At 37.0% G+C, this 12,466-nt stretch overlaps 1 long non-coding RNA gene across 1 annotated transcript; it reads left to right on the top strand.

Annotated features, from left to right (window-relative positions):
• Window positions 1-9,104: 9,104 nt before the first annotated feature.
• Window positions 9,105-10,691, top strand: LOC143419200 (uncharacterized). The gene is made up of 4 exons (XR_013099179.1): window positions 9,105-9,192; window positions 9,272-9,313; window positions 9,406-9,554; window positions 10,241-10,691. It is a non-coding gene; the product is annotated as an uncharacterized LOC143419200 (long non-coding RNA).
• The last annotated feature ends 1,775 nt before the right edge of the window (window positions 10,692-12,466 follow it).

Here is a 12,466-nt window from a genome sequence, read left to right as displayed (position 1 = left end):
AATGTCCTCTCATTTCTCTCGAGTTGATAACTAACACCCATGGCATTTGCTGGGATTTTGGCGCAGGCCCTGAGGCCATCTGAAACATCTCGATTCTCTTTAAGGCCACTTTGTAAGACAGTGCTTCTCAAACTGTGGGACAGGGCTCCACTGGTGGGGCAGGGTGTTGCAAAAGGTGGGACGAGGATAACCTGGGGGGAAAAAAATGAAGTCAAACAAGGTTCACTGAATATGACTGCATTCTCTTTTTAAAATAAATACATATTTTTTCTGGTGCCCTTTTGCGAATTTCATGATATTATTTACCGATCCAAGCGGATCCAAGCAGAAACAGCATCACGCCCATAAAACTCAACTTGGTTCCTTTTTGTGGGTAATAGTTAATAAAAATGATGCAGCGTGGGCCATGAATTGTCTTCAATCTCTGAAGTGGGCACGTCCGGAATACTGTAGTTTCTGAAGAACTGTGTTAAGTATTAATATATATTACATATCTGTTAGTGGCAAAATTATTCAAAAATTATTACCAGTTAACTTGCTGGTAGCACACTGTGGTGGCTGGGTGTAGTTTTTGACTCAGCTGCTGCCAAGTGAGTTCAGGAAGCAATGCCAGGGGAGGCTGGGTGGCAATGCTGGCAAGTCTTTTAGAATTAGGCATTTAGGCCTGGATGCTTCAGCACTTACCCCAGAATCTCTTGGACTTTAAAATTCAACTCAATTAGATTTTATTCATGTTCTCCCCGTGTTTGCGTGGGTTCCCTCCGGGTACTCCGGCTTCCTCCCACCGTCCAAAGACATGCAGCTTATGGGGATAGGTTAATTGGATAATCCAAATTGTCACTAGGTGTGAATGTGCGAGTGAATGAGAGCGCGAATGGTTGTCTGTCCCTGTGTGTTGGCCCTGCGACAGACTGGCGACCTGTCCAGGGTGTACCCTGCCTCTCGCCCTATGACAGCTGGGATAGGCTCCAGCGCCCCCCGCGACCCTGAAAAGGATAAGCGGAAGCGAATGGATGGATGGATGGATGGATAGATTTTATTCAATTCAGTTTTATTTATACAGTACAAATGTGCTGTACCAATGTACCTGCACATGTGATGTGACAATAAAAGTGATTTGATTTGATTTGAAATCACAACAACAGTTGCCTCAAGGTGCTTTATATTGTAAGGTAAATCCTACAATAATACATACCGACAAAAACCCAACAATCTTATGACCCTTTATGAACAAGCACTTTGGTGACAGTGGAAGAAAAAACTCCCTTTTAACAGGAAAAAACCTCCGGCAGAACCAGGCTCAGGAAGGAGCAGCCATCTGCTGGGACTGGCTGGGACTAGAGAGAGGGAAGACAGGATAAAAGACATGCTACAGAAGAGAGCCAGACATTAATAACAAGTACAATTCAATGCAGAGAGGTCTATTAACACATAATAAGTGAGAGGGTGACTGAAGAAGAAATACTCAATGTATCATAGGAATCCCCCGGCAGCCTATGCCTATTGCAACATAACTAAGGGATGTTTCAGGGTCACCTGATCCAGCCCTAACTATATGCTTAAAGAAGAAGAAAAGTTTTAAGGTTAATGTTAAAAGTAGAGATAGTGTCTGTCCCTCCCATTCTACTTTTAAACACTCTATGAACAACAAGTAAGCCTGCAGTCCGAGAATGAAGTGCTCAACTGTCAGTAAATCTAAAGGCACATATTAAAAAAAATTAAATTTATAGTTGATGCAGCAAATTTTTATTTTAAGCAGATGTGGTATAAAATGCCACTTAAATTACTGCCCCAGTTCGCTACCCAGTTAAAAGAGGCTCTCGTCAGGGAGGCTGTGTAGGTGTCATTTCCGCCCTTTTGTGCCCACAAACCAAAGCAAGCAGATCTGAGTTACCTGCAGAAGCAACTCTGTCCTCCACCGCTCACCAATTCTAACTGTGCTTTGTGCACTTATGGCTAGTTAATTCTACATGCACCTTGTTGTCTTATTTATTAGTATACTGTATAAGTTTAATTAAGGCTGTAAATGTTGAGCCTGAAGGGAGCAAGAAAGAACTACTGGTACATAGCTGTTACTTTTTCAGCAACAATGAAGACCATTTCTTTTCTCAACTTCCTTTTGTTTGGTAAGTGAATTCACAAATTTAGTACTTAAATTTTTTCATTGAATGATTTAATTTCATCTTTCATATCTTGTTACATGATCAATTTTGGCAGTTCCCCTTACTGATGGAGCCATAATCAATGTAGAGGGATTCGAGGGGAGAAATGTCTCCTTCCAGTGCAAACACAAAATTGCATCGAACAGCAACAAGTATTTTTGCAAAGATCCATGTAAAGACGAAGGAGAAAAACTGGTTACTGTAGAACCTGGCAGAAGAGCAGAGTCAGGGAGGATTGCTCTGATGGACTCTGGGGATGGATCCTTCACCGTGACCTTCAGTCATCTCCAGCTGTCAGACTCACAGAAATACTGGTGTGCAGTGGATAGGCCTGGTTTGGACACATATACTGAAGTGCAGCTTGCAGTAAAGAAAAGTACGTATATTGTTCTATCACTTTTAAATAAAATGCACCAATACTCTTAATTTTACACCTGTAAATTAATGGAGGGACAGCTCCTAGTTGGTAGTATAAAGTGCATCTATGCATTCATTCTCTGAGGGGAATTATTTGCAAATCTCATTAAGTCAAATTTGTGTCATATAGGACAGAGAAAAAATGTCAAACGTTTAATCTGAGAAATTGTGACTTAAGAAAAACTTTGCTTATTTTGACATTGATGGTGCCAACACATCTCAAAAAGGTTGGCACAGAACCACTGTGTAGCAGCCAGTTCTCTTTGAACAACAGTCTGCAAATGTTTGTGAAGTGAGAGGACCAGTTGCTGGATGTTTAGAAGAAGACCGTTGACCCATTCTTGTCTGAGACAGGACTTTAGCCTTTTCACAGTCTTTGGTCGTGTTTGTCATATTTGTTACGCGATAATGTGTACAATACTTTCAATTGGTGAAAATTCCGGACTGCACGCAGTTGAGTTCAGTTGTTTTACTACAAAGCCATTTTGTTGAGCAGTGTATCAACATGAAAAACAAGATTTAAGTACAGTATGCTGATGATACTCATGATGGGATTTTTAATGAAATACATTTATGGTTTTGTTTTGATTCATATTATGTTGAAAAGAGTGAAAAACCAACAATCTAAGTAACTCTTTCAATTCTCCTCCTTATACAGTTACAGCAACTATCATATCTGATGTTTCTTCTACATGGACATATCAAAACACCAACATAACACATTTTACAACTGGAACAGGAACCATGAAACCTACAAACCTTTCAACAGGTATAATAAACATTTGACATAATTAAATTTCAGTCCACATAAAAATAAATCAAAGACAAACTTACATTAATTAATATTATATTTTGCCCTACAGTCTTAAACTTCACAGCTGAAGAAGAACTTAAAACCAACACAGGTAAAGTTCTGATTGACATGATGACTTAAAGACTTTGCATGAATAAGATTTTGAAATTCAACCTGTTTTCTTCAGGCACCATCATGTTTACTACTGCTGTGGGTTTAGCTTTGATTGCTCTCTTGCTACTGGCAGTATGCATCAGGAAGTCCAGAAAAACCTCAAAACATAAACTACAAGATTACTGCAACAGCACAGACTTCAGCAATGAAAACCAAAGAGAGGTATGAGTTAGAAACTGGAGATAAGCCCTGAAAACAGTCTCTGAAGCCAATCGATATAAATCAAATGCATAATAAAAATGTTCTGGGTTGAATTTATAGAATTACAACGAGAGTAAATCATGACACATTATGGCACCTAGAGTCTGTATTTTGTGAGAGCGCAAATAACTGATGTTAGATGGAAATAGTTTATTTGGCAAGCCCAGGTAATCATTTCCTGTCTTTAGCATTGCATGCATTTAAAAGGCATGCATTAGAACTGAAGGAAACTGTCAGTCTGGCTCTCTCCACAGATAAAACTAAATATAAGTGCATCACTGAAACACTGTTTAGCACGTTAGATCTCAGTTTAATTTGCTGTGCTGCAAATCAGTAGAGCAAATAGACACTGATCTGCAAACTGAGATCCTTAACCATCATTAGGCAGATTGAGGAAAAGTCCCACATCCTGTCCAAGTAACTGTCTAGCATAAACCCACTTCAAACTCATCTTTGGCTGGATTCATTTCCGAGTTTGAGTAATTATAGTTTTGAATTTTCTAACTACTTTTTATTTTTTATTTCATTTTGATTTTTGGTTTTAAATTAGTTAAGTTTCTGTTAGTTTCCAGAGTTTTCTTATTTTAGTTTGATTTTTTTGTATTGTATTGAAAATGTTCTCTCTCTGCTCTGCCTAGACTCGTGGCTCTGGGACACAAAACCAGATAATGTTAGAAGATGTACGTATGTGTGAATAAATTATATAAGCCCATTTTTTTTGGCTAATTCATGCAACATACTTAATTTATTTAGTAATTTGTTTCATAATATATAAATAAAGATTCCATAAAGAAATATAGATGAACTTCTCAGTTGATGTAGAGCATACATAGAGTATACATAGATAGAGCACTCACGAATGTGATTATTTTGTTTTTCTTTGTCACTTTTCAACAGGTCAGCTGTGAGTACAGTGACACTGACGACAGGACAAACCAATGTAAAAAGTCATCTCAGAGTTCTTCTGTCTCTACTCACCAACAAAGATGCCATTCAGATCCACCATCTGAATCTGAACCTGCAGCAGCCAAATGCAGTGTACCCTCCCGTATCTATGAAACCATCTGTTTCCCCAGCCTTCCTGCAGATTCAGAATGTTCAACAACACAGCACCAAAATGTCTATGATAATAACTCTGGGATACATGTCAATACTTTGCCAGCTCTAGTGCCAAAAAAACCCAAACAGGTACTTGTCAAAAAGACAACTAAACCTAAGTCGTGCAAAAATATAGAGAGCTGTACCTACAAGGCATCTCCTTCTGTCTCCTGTGGATCAACCGCAAAGGAGCCAAAATCTCTTTGGTTTGGTTTAGATTTATCAGAAATTAATCAGACTTAATCTAAATTTGTAAGTTATTCATAAACATTCATGGACAAGTTAATTTCTCCAATTATGTGCACCATAATCTCCAGTTATGATTATTAACTTTTGCAGCTATCCTCAGTGTCTGCAGATTTGCCCTCTCAGGCAGATTATCAGTCATAGTTAAATTGGACTGGTCCTTTCTGGGGATAGAATAAAATAGAATAGATTAGCCCTTTGTTGTCATTGTACATGTACAACGAAATTGTAGGTGCTCCACACCAACTACTAAATATAAATAGTAGACAGAAGAAATACATAGCAAACAGGAGAAATATATATAATATAAGAGAAAGGCACACACTGGAGATCAGAATATTTGCAAAGTGCTGGGAGCTAGTGCATAGAAAATAAAACATTTGTTGACTATCTAATTGGCCCAGTGTGAGTCTGGAGGTGTGAGACCTGACTGACCTGAGGGGTGGGCGGGGTGCAAGGAGTCCCCTGTGATGGCCCTGGTTTTCCTGAGACAGGAGGATCTGGCGATGGTCTCCAGGGCTGGCAATGATTTTTTGCATGGTGTTAATTATCTTCTGCACAGCCTTTATCTTCTCGGCCCCCTGTAGTTTCTTTGGGGAAAAACCTGGGGGATCAGACGTGTCTGGTCTTCAGTTATTGAACAAAATGAATTAAACAAAATAAACTCTTTCTATCTTGAAATGAAAAAAATCCAGTCTGAATTGTCCTTTAATGCTCACTGAGACCCAAACATCAGTACTGCAAGGAAGTGTCAGTGTGCAGACCCTATTGTCTACTACCCAGTTAGGACTAATAGTGCATAAGGCTAAAATTCAAGAAATGGCTTGACTCAGTTCTTCAGAAATTTCATCCAGAATCCCATTTGTGCTGGGCCCGTCATAAAGGGTTCTCCAGAGTCCTTTCTAGTAGTTAAAAAAAAAACCAATTACGATTTTATAACACAAATAACTCAGATGTTAGCGTCTTTGTGCTCAGAGTTTGGGCCCAGTATATTTTTCATCTTCCTCCAACACATACTTTAAACAATAGAGGGAAAAAGCTCAAAGACAGAGACAGAAAAAACTTCCTGTGGACAAGACCTAAGATATGACAGTCTCACAGACCTAAGGTTGTTGTAGTGCAAAACAGTCTCACGGCGCCCCCGTGTGACAATAAAAAGCAATAGCTTTAAATGACGTAAATGGGTTTAGTAGCCCTGTGTTTCATATGCGTTACACATTATTTCTTGGAGGCCATACCCTGTGTAACATAGAGTTATATTTCTAGGTGCACATGCTGTTACGTTATGGCATAGGATTTCAGAAGGGGTTCCAATTACAGTGCATCTATGTCTCAGATTTAAAGACGCAGAAGAACCCTGTATATAATCTAAAGAGGGTGCTAAACATCTTTGCTATGATTGAAGCGTTCCACTTTCTTCTGACAGCCTTTGTAAAATGTAGCCTTAAAACAACCATTTAATTTCTGCTTGTCTGTCAGTTCATGTCACTCATTGTACTTACTAGACCCTAAAGAAACTACACAGAAGAGTGAAGTGACTTTTGTAGGCAGATTTATTTGCACTGAGATTAAAAAAAAAAAAACCAGCTTCAGTGTAACATGCATGCAAGATCATACAGCATTTAACCAGTTGATCATTTTGTTATTGGATTATTCATAAGGAGTCAAAAAAATATTTTCTTTGGTGGCATTAAAACACATGTTCATTTTGTAAAGTGGCTTTGCTTTAATGTTTTAATATAACTGTTTTGTTTTATACGAGACATGATTTTAGTATAGTGTTGTCTGTATGACATGTGTTTGCATATACATGCACACATGTATGTCTGCTAGAAAGTCTTGATTACTCGTTTTACAGGAAGGATGTTCTTGGTGATAGAAGTCAGGGGTAGACACTGACAGCTTATAAACCACAAAACCATAACTCTAAAACACAATGACTCTTATGAGTAAACTGCCAACTGTTGACCTGTCAGCCTTTGACTGAAAGGTTTGAGATAGCACCTAAAAATATTCAAAATATATCTGTACTAATGAAAACCTCAGTATTTGGCTGTTTGTAAAAGGAGTGTAATTACAGAAGAAGAAAAAAACATTTTGACAAACATTTCAAATTTCAAACCAGGACGATTGTTAACAGTTTAATATATATCTGTGAAATTGCTGTCTCAAAGAAAGCATTCAATTAAGTTTCCAAAATGTTAAACAATTGCTACAATTAAATTTATGATATTGTGTGAAATTATCCAACATGTCTGTAATAAAAAAAAAAACAACGGAAAAAACGAAATCAAAAACTATTTTCATCTCCTCTCCTGCTCAGCCAGTGATTTTTCACTGCTTTTATTTGCATAAGGAATAGAGTATAATAGAGTATAATAGAGTATAAATATATATATATATATATATATAGCTACTGACAATGTTCGTGAAACGGTAAAAAGAAACTGTCATAAACGAGGTTGTGGGTTGTGTAGGTGTCATTTCCTCCCTTTATGCCCACAAACCTTCAAAAGTCAGATTAACAGCAGACCTCCAGAAGCAGGTCTGGGTTGTAATGTGTAAATGTAGAGTCTAAGAGATCACTTAAATTAAAGAACTACGTACAAGTGTCAGTTTTTCAGCTACAATGAAGAAGACTTCTTTCCTCTACTGCCTTTTATATGGTAAGTGACTACACAAGTGTAGTAGTTTATGTCATTTAAATGTTTATTTTGATGTCTTGTATCTTATCACATCACTTATTATTATTACTACATGACTTATTACATTATTGCTTCAATTTCAACAGTTACATTGATTGATGGAGTCATAATCAATGTAGAGGAATTTGAAGGGAGAAGTGTGTCCTTCCAGTGCTCACACACATATGCATGGAGCAACAACAAGTATTTCTGCATAGATCCATGTAAAAGCACAGGAGACATACTGGTTACTGTAGAATCTGGACGAAGAGCAGAGTCAGGGAGGATTGCTCTGGTGGACTCTGGGGATGGATTCTTCACTGTGACCTTCAGCAATCTTCAGTTGTCAGACTCACAGAAATACTGGTGTGCAGTGGAGCGGACTGGTTTCGATACATATGCTGAGGTACACCTAACAGTAAAGAAAGGTAGGTATACATGAATACGCTTAATTTTATATTTGTATTTACATTCATGCAGGTACAATTCCCAGTTTGTGGGTTAATGCAACAAAATAATTTTAACAACAAAGTTTTGTACAATTTTACCCACTCATACTGCAGTATCATATTTCAATGTTTTGCTTTTATTACTACTTCTTCTACACAACAGTTATGAAAAAATGGCCTTTTGATTTCAGAGAAATAAACATAAATTTATTACAGCTAAGGTTTTATTATATATGATACTTAGAATTGCATTTATAAATGTTTATAATCCTGTGGTACACAATAATTGTGGTAAATGGACCACTTCTTATATAACGCTTCTCAACCCGATCTCAACAATGATGGTCACCACCTATTTTTGTGAAAAAGAATTTCAGATTTGATTTGTCTGAACACATTAAACTTTGCCTCAGTGCATTTAAAATCAACTTTTACTCACAGAAGACGGTGGTATTTCTGGATCTTGTTCACATATGACTTCTTCTTTACAGGACAGAGCTTTAACCTGCACTTGTGGATTGCATTGTTAACTTTGTTCACAGACAATGATTTTGAGGCTCATGCAGTTAATTCCACAACAGAACCAATGCTGCTTTTAATTTAGTGCCAACTGAGGACCCAAACGTCATGGACATCCAGTACTGAGTATCAGGCTTATCTCTTATAAAGAGTTTTACATATTCTCTGAATCTCTTGATTATTGTCACACTGAGGAAACTGGCACAGGTTCACCCATATTGGTGAACCAGTGCCCAACATCCCAGCTTTTTTGGAAGTGGGGTTGTATATGTTCTGACAAAGGTAAGTACAAATAGTATAAATACCTTGTAAATAACCACTCTCTTAAACAGCTGTTGCAACCGAGACAACTGTCATACCGGGAGTTGCCACATGGACAAATCAAAATACCAACACAACAAACTTCACAACCGGAACAGGAACCATGAAGCCTATAGAACTTTCAACAGGTATAAATACACATATCAGTCCTTATGAATGTGACTCACAGATAAACTTACATGAAGTAATACTTAATTCTTCCTACAGCCCTAAACTTCACAGCTGAAGAAGAACCTAAAATCAACAAAGGTAAAGTTTTGTTTGATATTAGCTTAGCTAATAGCTTATTGGCTTAAAGTGTTTACATGAACAAGATCTGATAATTGTCTTGTTTTCATCAGGTACCATCGTGTTTGCTACCGTTGGTGGTGTTGGTCTGATCTCCGTCTTGCTGCTGGCAGTATGTTTCCGGAAGTCCAGAAAAACCTCAAAACATAAACAATTAATTTGCTCCAAAGGTGTAGACCTCACCAGTGCAAACAAAAGAGAGGTATGAATCAGAAAACGGGGATCACTATGAAAGTAGTACACAAATATAAAGAGGCAATATAAACTGAAGCACAAAACCATGTTCATGTTTGTAGTTAAAGGAGTATAATGTGAGTAAATCCTTCTGTGTTATATCAAAACACAACTAACATGCTGTTAGATGAAAAAATACTCTTACCACCCTCATGCATTTCTTTTACATGTAATGGTAGAAAAATATTCTTTATACTGCCTCTATCCACAGATAAACCTGTGCAACAACATCACTGAAGGGTATCATTCAATATTTTAGATCTCATGTTTTATTTTTGGTAGAGTTTCTTTAGCTTCTGCAGTATTAGCCAAAAATCAGTGTTAGGAAATGACTGACCCTGTCCAATGAATTGTTAAAAACGAGCTTAAAACACTCTTTGAACACACTTCAATCTGTTTTCTTTGGGACTGAGCTTGTTTGACAGAGTTACAGCTCTGGGTACCTCATTAGGGTGAGGTACGTAGATCAGCTTTGCTTAGACTGGTTACTCTGTAACACAGATCCAGATAATTGTAAATGTATGGATACTCACAGAAATCCTTTTTTTTGTACTTAAATTAATAATCATTTAAAAATTGATTTTCTACACAAACCCAATAAATGCGGATCATATAAGAGCATGCTGATTTTTTTTCTTTTTCACTTGTCAACAGGGCAGCTGTGGTTATGATGACACTGACAAGACGAAAAAGGGTAGTAACAAGTCTCCTAAGAGTTCATTTGTCTCTGCTCACCAACAAAGAGCAGATCCTTTAACATCTGATGCCACAGCGACCAAACGTAGTGTACTCGCTGATACCTATGAAAATATCACTTCATTCAAGCTTCCTGCAGGTTCAGGAGATTCACCCAAAGACGACCAAAATGACTATGAAAATAACTCTGGAATCTATATCAATACTTTGCCAGCTTTCATATTTGAAAGAACAGATGATGGTGCTTGTAGAAAAAAGGAAATAACTAAACCTAATACAAGCAAAAATACACTGAGCTTTGCAAACCGTTGTGTCTCCAGAGTCCCATGTGAAAAGCCCAGATCGCTTTGGTTCGGTTTAGATTTATCAGAAATAAATCAGAATTAGTTTCATCTGATTTGTGATTTTGTAACATTTTGTGACATTTATGGAAAAGTGAACTTCTTCACTAATCATCAACAACAGTCTTCACCAATATTAAAGATGTACACTAATTGTACTGTCAGTGTTTCCATTTCATGGCTGTCTCTGTCTGTGTTTTTGTCGTTTATACTTTGGTTTCATTTAACCCTGTAAGACCCAACCCATCACAAAATAGTGAAAAAATTCAGATTTTTTTGGGAACTGATATGTGTATTAACACTAACAAAATCTAAATTTTTTTCTACATCATGTTGTTAATTATATATTTTCATTATATATTTATTATATTTTTTTTGTATCACATTTGATACATTGGGTGTTTTGGCAACTTTTTGTTCACAACAATGTTAATTTTAGACAAAAAAAAGAGAGTTTAGTACATAACATTTTGAAATTATTGCAAGTATTGATCATGTAGATGAGATAGAGGTCTCAGAAACTCATGCAGCAAATATGATACAAAGGGCATTATAGGGTTAAGAACAAGTCTAATAGCTTGTTGACTCAAATCTAAAGTGTGAATTGACACTGACATTTTTAACACGTCAGGGGAAATGTGCTACATTTCTAGTGGGTGAAAGGTAGTTAGTGTAGTATCTTGTGTGTGTTGGCATCTGCTGTTGTGGTTAATGTTACCTTATAGGCTGTTTGTTTGCAGACAGTGATAAATTGAAAATAAACTCAAAAATCCATCATATTCGGCTTCCAAACTGTATTATATCATTATTTTTCCACATGTAGGCCTACAAATGACTAATTTGAGTAGCCGGTACCAGTTTGAATAATTTGAGTACCAGTATATATGACGATAAGTGCTGGGTTAAACGCATTACCGTAAACACATTGCGTTATTGCATCACTGCTAAATGTAACAGCTAGATTCTGAACTTCAACAGGTAACAAAAGTATTGATGAGCAGTCAGGCTTGTACAACATTTTAGCCTATGCAGTCTTTCAGCGGGCACATTCAGTGGAAATACTTTGAAGATCATGTTGAAGTACTGCATTGTTGGCTTTGTGTTTATACTAAATACTAAAAGAAAAATGTTGTACGCCCTCATTAGGATGCAGGTGGCTGATGACAATTTAAATATAGCTTTTGTTTTGTTTTTTGTCCTCTTGATGGTAGAAGGACTAGATTTAAATGTGTTAGCAAATTTTGCATATTTGCATATTCTCACACAGACAATATCATTTAAAATACTTTATAGCCAGTATAGAATTTTTGTTTAAACAAAATCCTTGTAAAAGGCTGCCAAATGAATTGCATCATTATTTTTTCCATTTGAGCTGCTCATCAGCACAGTACCAGTAGATAACTACTGTAATGCTGATTTTGTACAGTGACACTGACAAGAGAAAAAACCACCGTAAAACGTTATCTAGAATTCTTTTGCCAATACTCATCGACAGAAATCACAAACATCTGAACCCAGAGCAATCAAATGTAGCATACACTAGCTATAGCTATAAAACACTCTAACTCTGGGATCTATATCAGTATTTTTCCTGCTTTAATACATAAAATGAGGAAAGCAGTAAAACTAAAACAGAGAAAAAACAGAGCTGTGCAGCCCCTGTGCCTCCTGTGAATCCAAAAATCCTAAACTGATCTGAAGGAGTTCAGATCAGTTCAAGGTTCAAGGGTTCAAGGTTCTTTATTTTAGATTAGATTAGATTAGAACTTTATTAATCCCTCGGGTGGGTTCCTCTGGGAAATTCGATTTCCAAAAAAGCACAGCACCGACAGAAGTTACAGAG

This window comes from Maylandia zebra, linkage group LG6 (genome assembly GCF_041146795.1).
Source record: "Maylandia zebra isolate NMK-2024a linkage group LG6, Mzebra_GT3a, whole genome shotgun sequence".
NCBI lineage: Eukaryota > Metazoa > Chordata > Actinopteri > Cichliformes > Cichlidae > Maylandia > Maylandia zebra.
Note: the sequence above shows the minus strand (reverse complement) of the source record. Positions and strands in the feature narration are given on the sequence as shown.